We start from the raw sequence: 13,842 nt of genomic DNA on the forward strand, positions 1-13,842 counted from the left end.
TGTCTCCTTCCTCTGAGGTGGTGATGAAGGAGTTGTTGATGATGTAGGCTTGTCGTCCATCTTCCAAGGCATAGGCTCACCATCATAGAAGGATGATCGAATCTCCAGAATCCTCAAATCTACAGCTATACTCATCCTCTTGAATCTATATTCATACTCATAGTTTTGGTTTTGCAGGTCATAGATCCAGGCTAGCTTGGAGGCGCTCGATTTTCTCGTGAAGCTTGAAGATGGCCTTCCCAATATCCTTGGCATCTAGCTTATGGTTGTTGGTGAACTCCGTGATCATTATGTGATTGGAGTCGAGTCCACGCTCACCATCTCCTGACACTTGAAAACTTGTTGCTCCATTGTTTGGAGCCTTGTCTCCACGCTTCCGGTCCTCCTCGGTCCCTCCACATCACGGATGTGCAACAACCCCTCACGCATCTCAATGGTTTGAGGGTGTTGCAGCACTTCCGCGAGGTAGGGGTTGATGACCTTCTCGAAGAACTTGTCCTTGGGGGCACTTGAAGACGCCATGGCGATCTAGATTTGTTAGAAAAATAGCTCGAAACAAAGATAGGAGATATTTGCGTGATACGGTGGTCAAAACCTTCGGGAGATTATATAATGAATTTTTACCGACCAAAAGGAGTATCGTGCAAGAAAACGGAGTCCGGAGAGCACACGAGGTACCCACAAGGTAGGGGGCATGCCCAGGGGGTAGTGCGCGCCCTCCACCCTCGTGGAATCCTTGTGTCCTTTCCAGTCTGCTTCTTATTTTCCTATTTTCTTAAATATTCCAAAACGGAGAAAAATTGCCATTAGAACTATTTTGGAGTCGGTTTACTTACCGTACCACATACCTATTCCTTTTCAAAGTCTGAAACGTTCTGGAAAGTGTCTCTTATGTATTCCTCCGGGGTTATGGTTTCAATAATATTAGTTTCAACATTTATGGGATTACCTGAGATATAATGTTTGATTCTTTGACCGTTCACCACCTTCGGATTTGTGTCTTCGAAGTTTTTGATTTTTATGGCACCGGACTGGTAGACCTCCTCGATAACGTAAGGACCTTCCCATTTAGAGAGAAGTTTGCCTCCAAAAAATCTTATACGAGAGTTGTATAGTAATACATAATCACCTACATTAAACTCACGCTTTTGTATCCTTTTGTCATGCCATCTTTTAACCTTTTCTTTAAACGGTTTGGCATTCTCATAGGCCTGGGTTCTCCATTCATCGAGTGAGAAAATGTCAAATAGCCTATTCTCATCAGCAAGTTTGAAATCATAGTTGAGCTCTTTAATAGCCCAATATGCCTTATGTTCTAGTTCAAGAGGTAAGTGACATGCTTTACCATAAACCATTTTATACGGAGACATACCCATAGGGTTTTTATATGCAGTTCTATTAGCCCATAATGTATCATCAAGTTTCTTTGACCAATTCTTTCTGGATCTATTAACAGTCTTTTGCAAAATTAATTTGAGCTCTCTGTTACTCAACTCTACTTAACCACTAGATTGCGGGTGATATGGAGATGCAATTCTATGATTAGCATCATACTTAGCAAGCATTTTATGAAAGGCACCATGAATAAAATGTGAACCACCATCACTCATTAAATATCTAGAGACCCCAAACCTCGGAAAAAATAACTTCTTTAAGAATCTTAATAGAGGTGTTATGATCAGCACTACTAGTTGGAATAGCTTCTACCCACTTAGTAACGTAATCAACAACAACTAAAATATGTGTATACCCATTTCAGGAAGGAAAAGGTCCCATAAATCAAAGCCCCAAACATCAAATGGTTTAATAACAAGTGAATAATTCATAGGCATTTCTTGACGTCTACTAATATTACCAATTCTTTGACATTCATCATAATACAAGACAAACGTACGGGCATCCTTGAAGAGAGTAGGCCAAGAAAAACCGGATTGCAATACCTTATGTGCAGTTCTATCTCCAGCATGGTGTCCTCCATAGGCTTTGGAGTGACACTTGCGTAGGATCTATTCCTGTTCATGCTCAGGTACACAACGTCTAATAACACCATCAACTGCTTCTTTATAAAGATGCGGGTCATCCCAAAAGTAATGCCTTAAATCATAGAAGAACTTTTTCTTTTGCTGGTATGTGAAACTAGGTGGTATAAATTAAGCAACGATGTAATTAGCATAATCAGCATACCATGGAGCAGTACGAGAAGCATTTATGACATTGAATTTTTCATCAGGAAAGCTACCATCAATAGGTAGTGGGTCATCAAGAACATTCTCTAACCTAGACAAGTTGTCTACAACGGGGTTCTCAGCTCCCTTTCTATCAATGATATCCAAATCAAATTCTTGTAGGAAAAGAAGCCATCTAATAAGTCTAGGTTTAGCATCTTTCTTTTCCATAAGGTATTTAATAGCAGCATGATCAGTGTGAATAGTTACTTTAGAATCAACAATATAAGGTCTGAACTGATCACAAGCAAATACAACTCCTAAAAATTCTTTTTCAGTAGTAGCATAATTTCTATGGGCATTGTGTAGAGTTTTACTAGTATTTTGAATAACATTTAATTTATTATCAAATCTTTGCCCTAGAACCGCACCTACAGCATAATCACTAGCATCACACGTGATTTCAAAGGGTAAATTCCAATCAGGTGGCTGAACAATAGGTGCAGAAATCAAAGCTTTCTTAAGTATTTCAAATGCTTCTACACAATCATCATCAAAGACAAAAGGAATATATTTTTCTAATAGATTAGTCAGAGGCCGGGAAATTTTTGAGAAGTCCTTAATGAACCTCCTATAAAAACCGGCATGACCCAGAAAACTTCTTATACCTTTGATGTCCTTGGGACACAACATCTTTTCAATAGCATCAAGTTTAGTTTTGTCAACTTCAATACCTCTTTCAGAAAATTTATGCCCCAAGACAATACCTTCATTAACAATAAAGTGGCACTTCTCCCAATTGAAAACAAGATTAGTTTCTTCACATCTCTGCAAAACTTGATCAAGGTTGCTCAAGCAAGCATCAAAAGAGGATCCATAAACGGATAAATCATCCATGAAAACCTCACTTATATTTTCACAAAAGTCAGAGAATATAGCCATCATGCATCTTTGAAAGGTAGCAGGTGCATTACATAAACCAAAAGGCATACGTCTATAAGCAAAAGTACCAAAAGGACAAGTAAACGTGCTCTTTTCTTGATCCTCAGCTGACACAGGTATTTGAGAGAAACCAGAGTAACCATCTAGAAAGCAAAAATGTGTATGTTTGGATAATCTTTCTAGCATTTGATCAATAAAAGGCAAAGGGTAATGATCCTTTTTAGTAGCTTTATTTAGTTTGCGGAAATCAATTACCATCCTATAACCTGCAATAATTCTTTGCGGAATCGATTCATCTTTATCATTAGGAACAACGGTAATACCTCCCTTCTTATGGACACAATGGACAGGACTTACCCACTGACTATTAGCAATGGGATAAATTATACCTGCCTCAAGGAGCTTTAATATTTCCTTTCTTACCACTTCTTTCATCTAAGGATTTAGCCGTCATTGGTGATCAATAAATGGTTTGGCGTCTTTCTCCAAATTTATTTTGTGTTGACATAGAGTGGGACTAATGCCCTTAAGATCATCAAGAGTATATCCAATAGCAGCACGATGCTTCTTCAGAGTTTTCAATATTTTCTCTTCCTCCTTCTCTGAAAGGTTAGCACTAATAATAACAGGATATATCTTCTTTTCATCAAGATAAGCATATTTAAGAGTATCAGGTAATGGTTTAAGCTCAAACACGGGATCACCCTTCGGTGGAGGAGGATCCCCAAGGATTTCAACAGGCAAGTCGTGTTTCAGAATAGGTCCCTGTTTAAAGAATACTTCATCTATTTCCCTTCTTTCATTCATGAATATATCATTTTCATGGTCTAGCAAATATTTTTCTAAAGGATCAGTAGGAGGCACGACAATAGAAGCAAGACCAATAATTTCATCTTTACTAGGCAATTCCTCATCACGGGGTCGTCTATGAAACTTAGCAAAATTAAATTCATGAGACATATCCCCTAAACAAACAGAAACAATATCCTTATTGCAGTCTATCTTAGCATTAACAGTATTCAAGAAGGGTCTACCAAATATAATGGGACAAAAGCTATCTTGTGGGGAACCAAGAACAAGAAAATCAGCAGGATATTTAACCTTCCCACACAAAACTTCAACATCTCTAACAATCCCAATTGGTGAAATTGTATCTCTATTGGCAAGCTTAATGGTAACATCGATATCTTCTATCTTAGCAGGTGAAATATCATGCATAATTTCTTTGTATAAGGAATGGGGTATTGCACTTGAACTAGCACCCATATCACATAAGACATGATAGCAATGATCTCCTATTTTAACAGAAATAACAGGCATGACGACAACAGGTCTATGTTTATTTTTAGTACCAGGTCTAGCAATTCTAACAGTCTCATCACAGAAGTAAATAACATGCCCATCAATATTATCAGCCAAGAGATCTTTAACCATAGCAATATTAGGTTCAACTTTAATTTGCTCAGGGGTTTGGGTGTCTTAATTATTCTTGTTGACCACAGTTGAAGATTTAGCATGATCCTTTATTCTAACAGGGAAAGGTGGTTTCTCAACATAAGCAGTAGGAACAACAGGATCATTATAAGTGATAGTCTTTTCTTCAACTTTAATAGGTGCAACTACTTTTACTTAAATGGGAGGATTATATTTAAACCACTTCTCCTTAGGGAGATCAACATGAGTAGCAAATGATTCACAGAAGGAAGCTACTATCTCAGAGTCAAGTCCATATTTAGTGATAAATTCACGGAAAGCATCGGTATCCATAAAAGATTTAACACAATCAAACTTAGGTGTTATACCTGACTCCTTACCTATTCTGCACATTTGAATCCCATTTAACCATTCTGCACATTCGAGGTCCCAATCTTCAGAGTTGCGTTTAATTCTCTCCAATAAATCCCATTTGAATTCAACAGTCTTCATCATAAAAGATCTAGTACAAGAAGTATCGAGCATGGAGCGATTACTGAGAGAAAGTCGAGCATAAATTTTTTGAATAATCATTTCTCCTGAGAGCTCATGATTGGGGCATGAATATAACATTGACTTAAGCACCCCCCCCCAAGCTTGAGCGATGCTTTCTCCTTCGCAAGGCCAATAATTATATATATAATTACGATCACGATGAACAAGATGCATAGGATAAAACTTCTAGTGGAATTCCAGTTTCAATCGCTTATAGTCCCATGATCCCATATCATCACATAGCCTATACCATGTCAATGCATCTCCCTTCAAAGATAAAGGGAAGACCTTCTTCTTGATAACATCCCCGGGCATACCTGCAAGCTTAAATAATCCACAAACTTCATCCACATAGATTAAGTGTAAATCGGGATGCAATGTTCCATCTCCTGCAAAAGGATTAGCTAGCAGTTTCTCTATCATACCCGAAGTAATTTCAAAGTAATCATGTAACACCCACGATGCGGCTATATCTCCCACGTGTGGAAGCATGACTTAGAGGCATAACCACATTGTAAGAAATGTCACAAGTGAGGTAATCTTCACACAACCATGTAATGAATATGGGAAAAAGATACATAGTTGTCTTACACTCGCCACGTCACACAATAGCATAAATATCATTACATTCATCCAGATACAATCAAGGTCCGACTACGAAACCAAAATAAAGAACAACCCCAAAATGCGACAAAGTCCCTGATCGCCCCAACTGGGCTCCACTACTGATCGTCTGGAAAGGAAACGTAGTATAGTCCTGAGTCCTCATTGAACTCCCACTTGAGCTCAGTCGAATCTCCTGGAGCGGTATCGTCGGTCCCTGCATCTGGTTTTGAAGTAATCTGTGAGTCACGGGGACTCAGCAATCTCACACCCTCGCGATCAAGACTATTTAAGCTTTTAGGAAAGGTAAAAGGTATGAGGTGGAGCTGCAGCAAGCGACTAGCATATATGGTGGCTAAAAAACGCAAATGAGAGCGAGAAGAGACACTACACCACGGTCAAGATTTGGTGACGCACCTATCTGTTGGCATAGGGTACCTTTGCCGACACATAAATTGTAGCTAACAGCTACGCCGACAAAAGATAAAACAGTCGGAGGACTTGCTGTTGGCAAAGGTATTGCCGACGGTTGATTACTTCCTGACACACAAGTTCAGTCGGCATACACCCTACCTACGCCGACACATTTCCTGCGGTCATACATCCTACCTATCTCGAAAGTTGGTTTGTGGGCATACACCCTATCTACCCCGACAGTTCTTTTGTGGGCATACACCCTACTTTTGTTGACACATAGATTGTCCCTCTAGGTATATGCTTTTGCCGACACTTAATCTGTCCAGGTAGGTACATACCTTGGCCGACACTTAATATGTCAATGTAGGTACATACCTTGGCCGACACTCATTATGTACAGCTAGTTAGGTACATTTCCCGACACTTACTCTGTGAAGATAGGCATGTACAGGTAACATGCAACATCCATATAAAGTGTACAGCCAAAACAATAATTTGGCACATATGTGGTGCTCAAGTGTCATCCACAAACAAGATCAAAATGATAATATTTGATATACATATACAATGCTCAAATTTCATCCATAAAGAGCATCAAGATGACAACATACATATATATCGACCCAGGTTCACAACAACCAACATAGTTTGCCCATCCATGAGCACTGTATATGTTTGACCTAGGTTGATACTAACATACATATATATTGACCCATGTTCATAACAAAACAAGTCGCATTAATAGGAGCACTACTTGCTGGTCTAAAAGAGTTCAAACACTAGTCCAGAACACAAGTCACCGACATGAGCACAAAGTTCTACTCCAAAATAGTTGAAGCACCAAATAACACACAGAAGATTCATGGCATAGTTGAAGTTGGCCGGTCCAAAATACTGCAAACAGCCAAATGTTCCATGACACTCCAAGTCATCATATCCATGCTCTAGGTGGCTAAGTACCTGAAATCCATAAAAATTTCTCAAGTAAGTGAGCATTCAACCCCAAAAATGTTCAAAGTTCAAATAAAGATTGGCAGGAACAGATTATGCATGGTTTTATTCTCCTTAATAAATTACAGATAGGATTTAGAAATTATTTACATGGAAGTTTCATAGCAAGCACAGTACATTAAGAAGAGATCACCGGGGCACATTGAGAATAAAAAACGATGACAAATTTGTTCAAGGACATTTACATTGCGAATAAAACAATGCATAATTCTGCACACTACTCCTGTGTTTGAATGTAATATAGGACACCTCTGGCTACAACTTGTTCTGGCCAGTGTCTCACACTCAGCAAAGTGATCCAATAAATTATGAATCCCACAAATGCAAACAATCAATATCTCACTCAGGTTTACAATTAAAAAAGGAAGTAAAAAAGAATAGAATGCAAAGAACATAACCGTAGCTAGTGAAGTGCTAACAGGAATTAGATAGGCGAAAAACACGCTGTGGATTTGTCCCAGGAATAAATAGATGGTTCTCACATTCAACAAGCATTCCACTATTTCCAATCACAACAATTTCATCACATCACATAAAAAGCTACTGATGGCACAACAATCATAGAATACAAGGAAAACAATGGATCATGGTAAACTTGAAGTATGGAGTATGTCATAGTACCTGCACCTCATGGCACATTGGCTGCCTTCTGTGCATCTTTGATCTACAACAATAATCATTACTTAGCATCTCCCATGGCCAATAGGTGAACAATCAGCGGAAAAGAAAAAGAAATCAAGTGCTCTAGATTCTTACCATAGTAGATGGCCATGCAATTGATTTACCCTTAGCATCTGCCATGGTAAGCACATCTCCATATGGACGAGGCAACTGATTTTCCCATTTGAACACCGAATAGACGACAATTTCAACAAATTGAGAACCTAGAGGCACACCCCCCACCACAGCCTTTGGATTGGTTGTTCGAATTGTTCCTTTGGCAACAGCGACACTTAAGGGTCTAGTTATGCGATATAGTATCACATCTCTTCCACCCTATAGGGAAAAATTGTAATTCAGAACATACTTTCATTTTAAAGAAGCAAGTTCAAGTGTACAAATACATATTATTGTGTAGAAAAGCATAGGAAATCCCAAGCAGAAAAACTTAAGTTAAGAAAGCATCATATTGACAAGATCTAGTTAAATGAATTATCATTCAGACTTAAGTCAACTGAATTTTCATTCAAGTTGTATCATAGCATTAAATTCAAATGAATTTGAATCATGGCATAGCATTATAGTCAAAAGGAGGGCATAACATCTTCTATGTAGGAAAGAAAGGTTTACCCCCTGTTGCTTGTCAGGTTTCTCTATATTAACAACTCTTCTTCCAATTCCAATAGCATTTGACTCTGCCACGTCCTACAAAATAGTATTACCTTCAGTATTACTAGCTTCTCTTGTCCTTATGTTCTACATCAAAATCAAGCATTATAGATGTTACTAAATATAATAAACTATAAAGAAATCATAGCACTACATGTTCCACTATTGAAGAGATGCAATACAGTAGAACTATCGTGTTACTTGTTGTGCTGTTGCAGAAGGTGTGCTATTGGGTTGATCTCGTTGCCCTTGTGAAGACAAAAGAAGTACCCTCATCTCAGCCATTTGCTTCTTCATGTCATCCATTTGTGTCATTTTCCTCTTCATGTCATCCATTTGTTCTTGCAGATGTTCCACTTTTTGGTCAGATACACGACACACCTCCATTGCCATTTGAAGCTTTGTAGATTTATACTGCTGGGTTCTTGGCAACTCTAGTTCAGATGGAGTTGGACCCAATCCGATAGCACAAACATATCCATTTTTTTTTCTTTTCCACAAACAAATGCAAACAAATCACCATCCTTAATACCATTGTCCACTAATTAAGGGTGCTTTTCTGCTTCATCTTGAAGTTCTTTCTACAAATTTCAGAAATATGTTATGTGTTCCTAGTATTTACTACATAAACAAAAATATGAAAGGCATCGAAAACTTAAAGCGAATCTGAACTTACAATTCTTAATGAAGACCCTTTTTGAGGAAGTCCACTAATTCGATGTGTATGTGTTTCAATAAACAGTTCATGTCTATGCGGGTGACGATTGAGCACCTCGGTCTATGTCAAGTAATAAAAGGATTAAAACAATTTTCAAAATGTATAAACATCCAAGTTTACAACAAAGATTGCATGGTTGCATACCATTTCAGTGTCAACCCGAGCAAAACTCTTACTTCCAGATGTGTGATTTTGATTATAATTTGCTCGATTTTTTTGCCTCTTATTGAGCGAGCCTACCAAATGGTGTCATAAATCATGTCAAACAAGTAGAATCATATGTCAATACCAACCTAACAAAGAGCACACCTTAGCTTTTGGAGTTAACCAAAATGCAACAATCAACTTCCATTGGTCAGGATGAACTCTAGCATCACATGATGCTATAAGTTCATCATACGTATATGATTCATCATAATATTCCCTCTTTAGGTCTGATTTGAAGTCTTTCCATTTAATTTGTGTTGTTTTCATATACCATTGGAAAACTCGTTGGTCTAATTCCCAAAACAACTGGAAAAATAGCCATTCGAAAAAAGCCATTAGAGAACAATACGACATATACTAAATCGCTAGTCACTCATAATCATAACAGTAAGATAGCATCCAGGACATAAGAGCAGTACATAAATGCATTACCTTTCCCTCGGCCCATAAAGCAAGTTTTCTTGATAGATCAACCTTCCTCCAATCATCAAATTCAACCGGAAAACCCTTGGTTATTATTTGTGTTCCAACAAAGTTAGCAAACCGTGTAGCAGATTTACCACAAGGCTGACCATACTCATTTATTTCCAACTTGAGTTTAGGCTTGTTTTGCCTTCCCCATGTGCTTTTCGTAGCAGTAACTTTCCTGACCTCCCTTTCCTGGCATGATACACAACAAATGCAGAAAACATGTTTAGTATTGTAAGTGCATTATCATTCAATTGCAAGGTTCACAAAGAATGCACAAACTAGCTTCTAAGCAATACAAAGTACACATATCAAACTCAAGAAGCATACCTTCAGGTTCATTCACTACAACCTCAGGTTCGGTTATTATTTCAGTAGTTAATCTTGAAGTAGACCGCAATTGTCGTTCATGAGCTTGAGTTTGTGAAACAGGAGTTTGCTTTTGCTAAATGGGATAGCCATATCAATGTTCAGCTTTTCATAGCATGCAAACATGTCATTCTGCATGTGCAAACATATGTATTACTCAAAGTAATACCTTTTTCTTTCAGGGAGCAGGCAGGCCTTCTGACTCATATGCATCCGCTAGACCTTTCAGATTCAAAGTTCTCTTCATGTTCTCGTTTTGTGTTCTAAGTATTTCAACTACATTTTTGTTCTTTTCGAGTTCATATTCAGGGATTCTTTCTGCGCTTCATGCTGCGGTTGCCATTTTTGCGCCTGCTCCTGTGAGTGTTTACAAATGAGTTAGTAGTCTATACAACAATCAAGTATTTGAACTAACATCACAACCAAATTTTACACAACTACCAAATAAGATGCAGAAAATCATTATCACACTTACTTCCTCTTTGGTGCAGCAACAATTATCCATCTATATCAGTCCTTACATGAGAAAATTTTGGTATAATCAATGTCGGGATCAACAGCTGTGTGTAGATCAATTAACAACCCCTTATTAGCATTTTCAAGAACTACATTTTCATCATCATCATCCATATTTTCTTCATCCACAGTGGCCATAGAGTACATGCCATGTGGCTTATTGTTCTGGACAACTGCACACCAACCTTCATTATCTCTGGAACATAGAAAACTTGTGTGGCTTGTGATGCTAAGATGAAAGGTTCATCTGATAACTTATGACCGCTACTAAATAAATGGTTGAAGTTAATAGTTGTAACCCCAAACTGATCGGTTTTTACCCATTTGTCTTGTTCACGATTGTCAACCCAATCACATCGAAATAACACCATATATCCTTTTTGGCAGTAGTTTAGCTCAACTATCTCCCTAATAATGCCATAATATATCTCTACTCCTCCTGAATTTTGTGCAGCTATAGCTACTCCACTATTTTGAATAGGTCTACCATCATCACTTGAGTGTGTATGGAAATCAAACCCATTAGTAGTATAGTTGTTAAATATTCTAGCAATCATGAAAGGCTCTTGGGCTAAAATTTGCATTTCTTCTGATACTTCTACACCTCTTTCAACTAATGCCAACACCTGAGTATAGAATTATTGTTAGTTACAACAGGTCAACATGATTAATGTCTAGCACAATAGGTCAAGTCATGTCCTACTTACATGTTGTCGAAACCACTCATGAAACTTCTCATGTTGCATAGTATTGATTGCTTTTTCATTATGAAGACCAATTGAGGATAGGTGCTCGCGGTGCTTCCTATAATTGTGTATCAAATTAACTATTGTAAGAAAGATAAGAAAGGAAGAGATAGTATTACTATAGCGTGGGAAGCTTACTTCACATAAGGTTCTATTTCATTGTGGTTGAACAAGACATATCTATGTGCTTGGATCCAAGACTTGGTCGATAATGATACAATGCTACCCAAACCTTGCCCCTTGTGGCAGAAGTATGGATTGGTACTAGATGTTTCATTATTCAGCACCTCAACATTATTATCTTGCCGGGTGAACCTAGTCTCACACCCTTTTAGATAGCGAGAACAATATGTAAGGCTCTCATCAAACAAGTAACCCTCAGCGATTGATCCTTCGGGATGGCTTCTAGTGCGAACATGTCCTTTGCGGTGCCCCAAATACCTACATACTATAGATTGCAAGCCTATTTGCAAAATTCATTTGTAAAAAAATGTTGCCATTAGATTTTGTTTAGAAGATCACCTTTCTACCGACCACATGCTTCAAAAGTGTAGTGGACCACCAATTCTAACTTGGGTAGGCAGATGCACCATCAAGTGGACCATGACATCAAAAAAACTTGGCAGGAATATAGTTTCAAGTATGCTTAAGGTCTCAGCTATTTCAGCCTCTAGGACTTGCATATCACTGATGCGGATAACAGGTGAGCAAATCTTCTTGAAGAAGTTACTAACACGAGTCAATGCAGCACATATTCTTCTTGGCAGTATTTTTCGAATCGCAAGAGGAAGTAGGTGTTGCAATAGAATGTGATTATCATGGCTCTTAAGTCCAAAAATCTTCTTCCCGGCAACATGGATATAACATCGTATATCAGCTGCAAAGCCTTGTGGAAACTTGACTCCCATCAGGACTCGGAGAAAATGTTTCATCTGCTCAGGTGTCAAAGTATATTGTGCTAGAGGTATATACAATTTACCCTCTTCTACTTCAACAGGATGAAGGTCCCCCATAATACCCAAAGCTTGGATGTCTAGGCAAGAATTTGCGTTATCCTTTGATTTTCCCTCAAGGCCCAGAAGTGTGTTAACTATGTTATCACATACATTTTTTTCTATATGCATAACATCAAAATTATGACGCAACATCAGATCTTTCCAATAGGGTAACTTAAACCACATAGATCTTCTTTTATAAAGGGGAGGCGATTCGCCTTCTTTGCGTTTTCTCTTTGCTGTTTTCCTAGCAGCTGGATCTTTTCCAAAGGATGTTTCAAGATTTGCTGTCAAATCATCAATTTCCTCACCGGTAAGAGGTATAGGTGCAGTCCTATGCTCTGACTTGCCATCAAATAACTTTTCATCTGACCTGAACTTATGGTTGGATGATAAGAACCTTCTTTAATTGTAGAGAACAAGTGAGTGAATGGCACTCAGGACAAGCTACCTCACCCTGGGTAGCACACCCATGAGTGTAGCCTACACCTGGAAAATCCTGTATGGTGCAAATGATGGCAGCACGAAGATCAAATATTTCAGACTTAGAAGCATCAAATGTCTTTACACCATGGTAGTACATATCTACTAGATCGTCTACTAAAGGCTCAAGGTAGACATCCATATCACCACCAGGTGCCTTAGGTCCAGGAATGAGCAAAAAAGGATGAAATTAGGCCGCTTCATGCACATCCAAGGAGGAAGGTTGTATGGAATCAAAAAGACTGGCCAGATACTATAGGTACTCCTTGTCGTCCTAAATGGATTAAAGCCATCTGTTGTTGCAGCCAACCTAAAATTGCGACTGTCATTACCAATTAGTGGATGTTTGGAATCAAAATCCTTCAAGAAAATAGCATCCACTAGGCACCTAATCAGACCATCTTTGGTACGTTGTTCATCATGCCACCTCATGTCAGTTGCAGTTTTAGAGGACACAAAATACCTTTGAAGCCTTCTTTTAATAGGAAAATAGGGAAGAACCTTTTTAGGAACCCTATGTACCCTTTTCCCATCAGGACTCTTCTTTTCTGATTTCCACCTTGAAGTTTTACACTTTGGACACTGATTCTCCTTATCAAATTCATTTTTGAATAATACACAATCATTTTCACACGCATGAATATTAACATACCCAAGCCCAACAGATTTAACTATTTTCTTAGCTTCATTAAAAAAATTGGGAAGTACTGAACCTTTGGGGAATGCATCACTAAGTAACTCAAGCACCATGTCAAAACTTTTGTCACTCCATCGCCCAAGAAGTTTGATGTGGAGCAATTTGACAACAAAACACAATTTTGAGAAGTTTTTACACCAGGGTATAGCTCCTTGTTGTCATCATCAACCATCTTCAAATAAGCCTTGGTATCAGCATCAACATGGGG

This window comes from Triticum aestivum, chromosome 7A, assembly GCF_018294505.1.
Source record: "Triticum aestivum cultivar Chinese Spring chromosome 7A, IWGSC CS RefSeq v2.1, whole genome shotgun sequence".
Lineage (NCBI taxonomy): Eukaryota > Viridiplantae > Streptophyta > Magnoliopsida > Poales > Poaceae > Triticum > Triticum aestivum.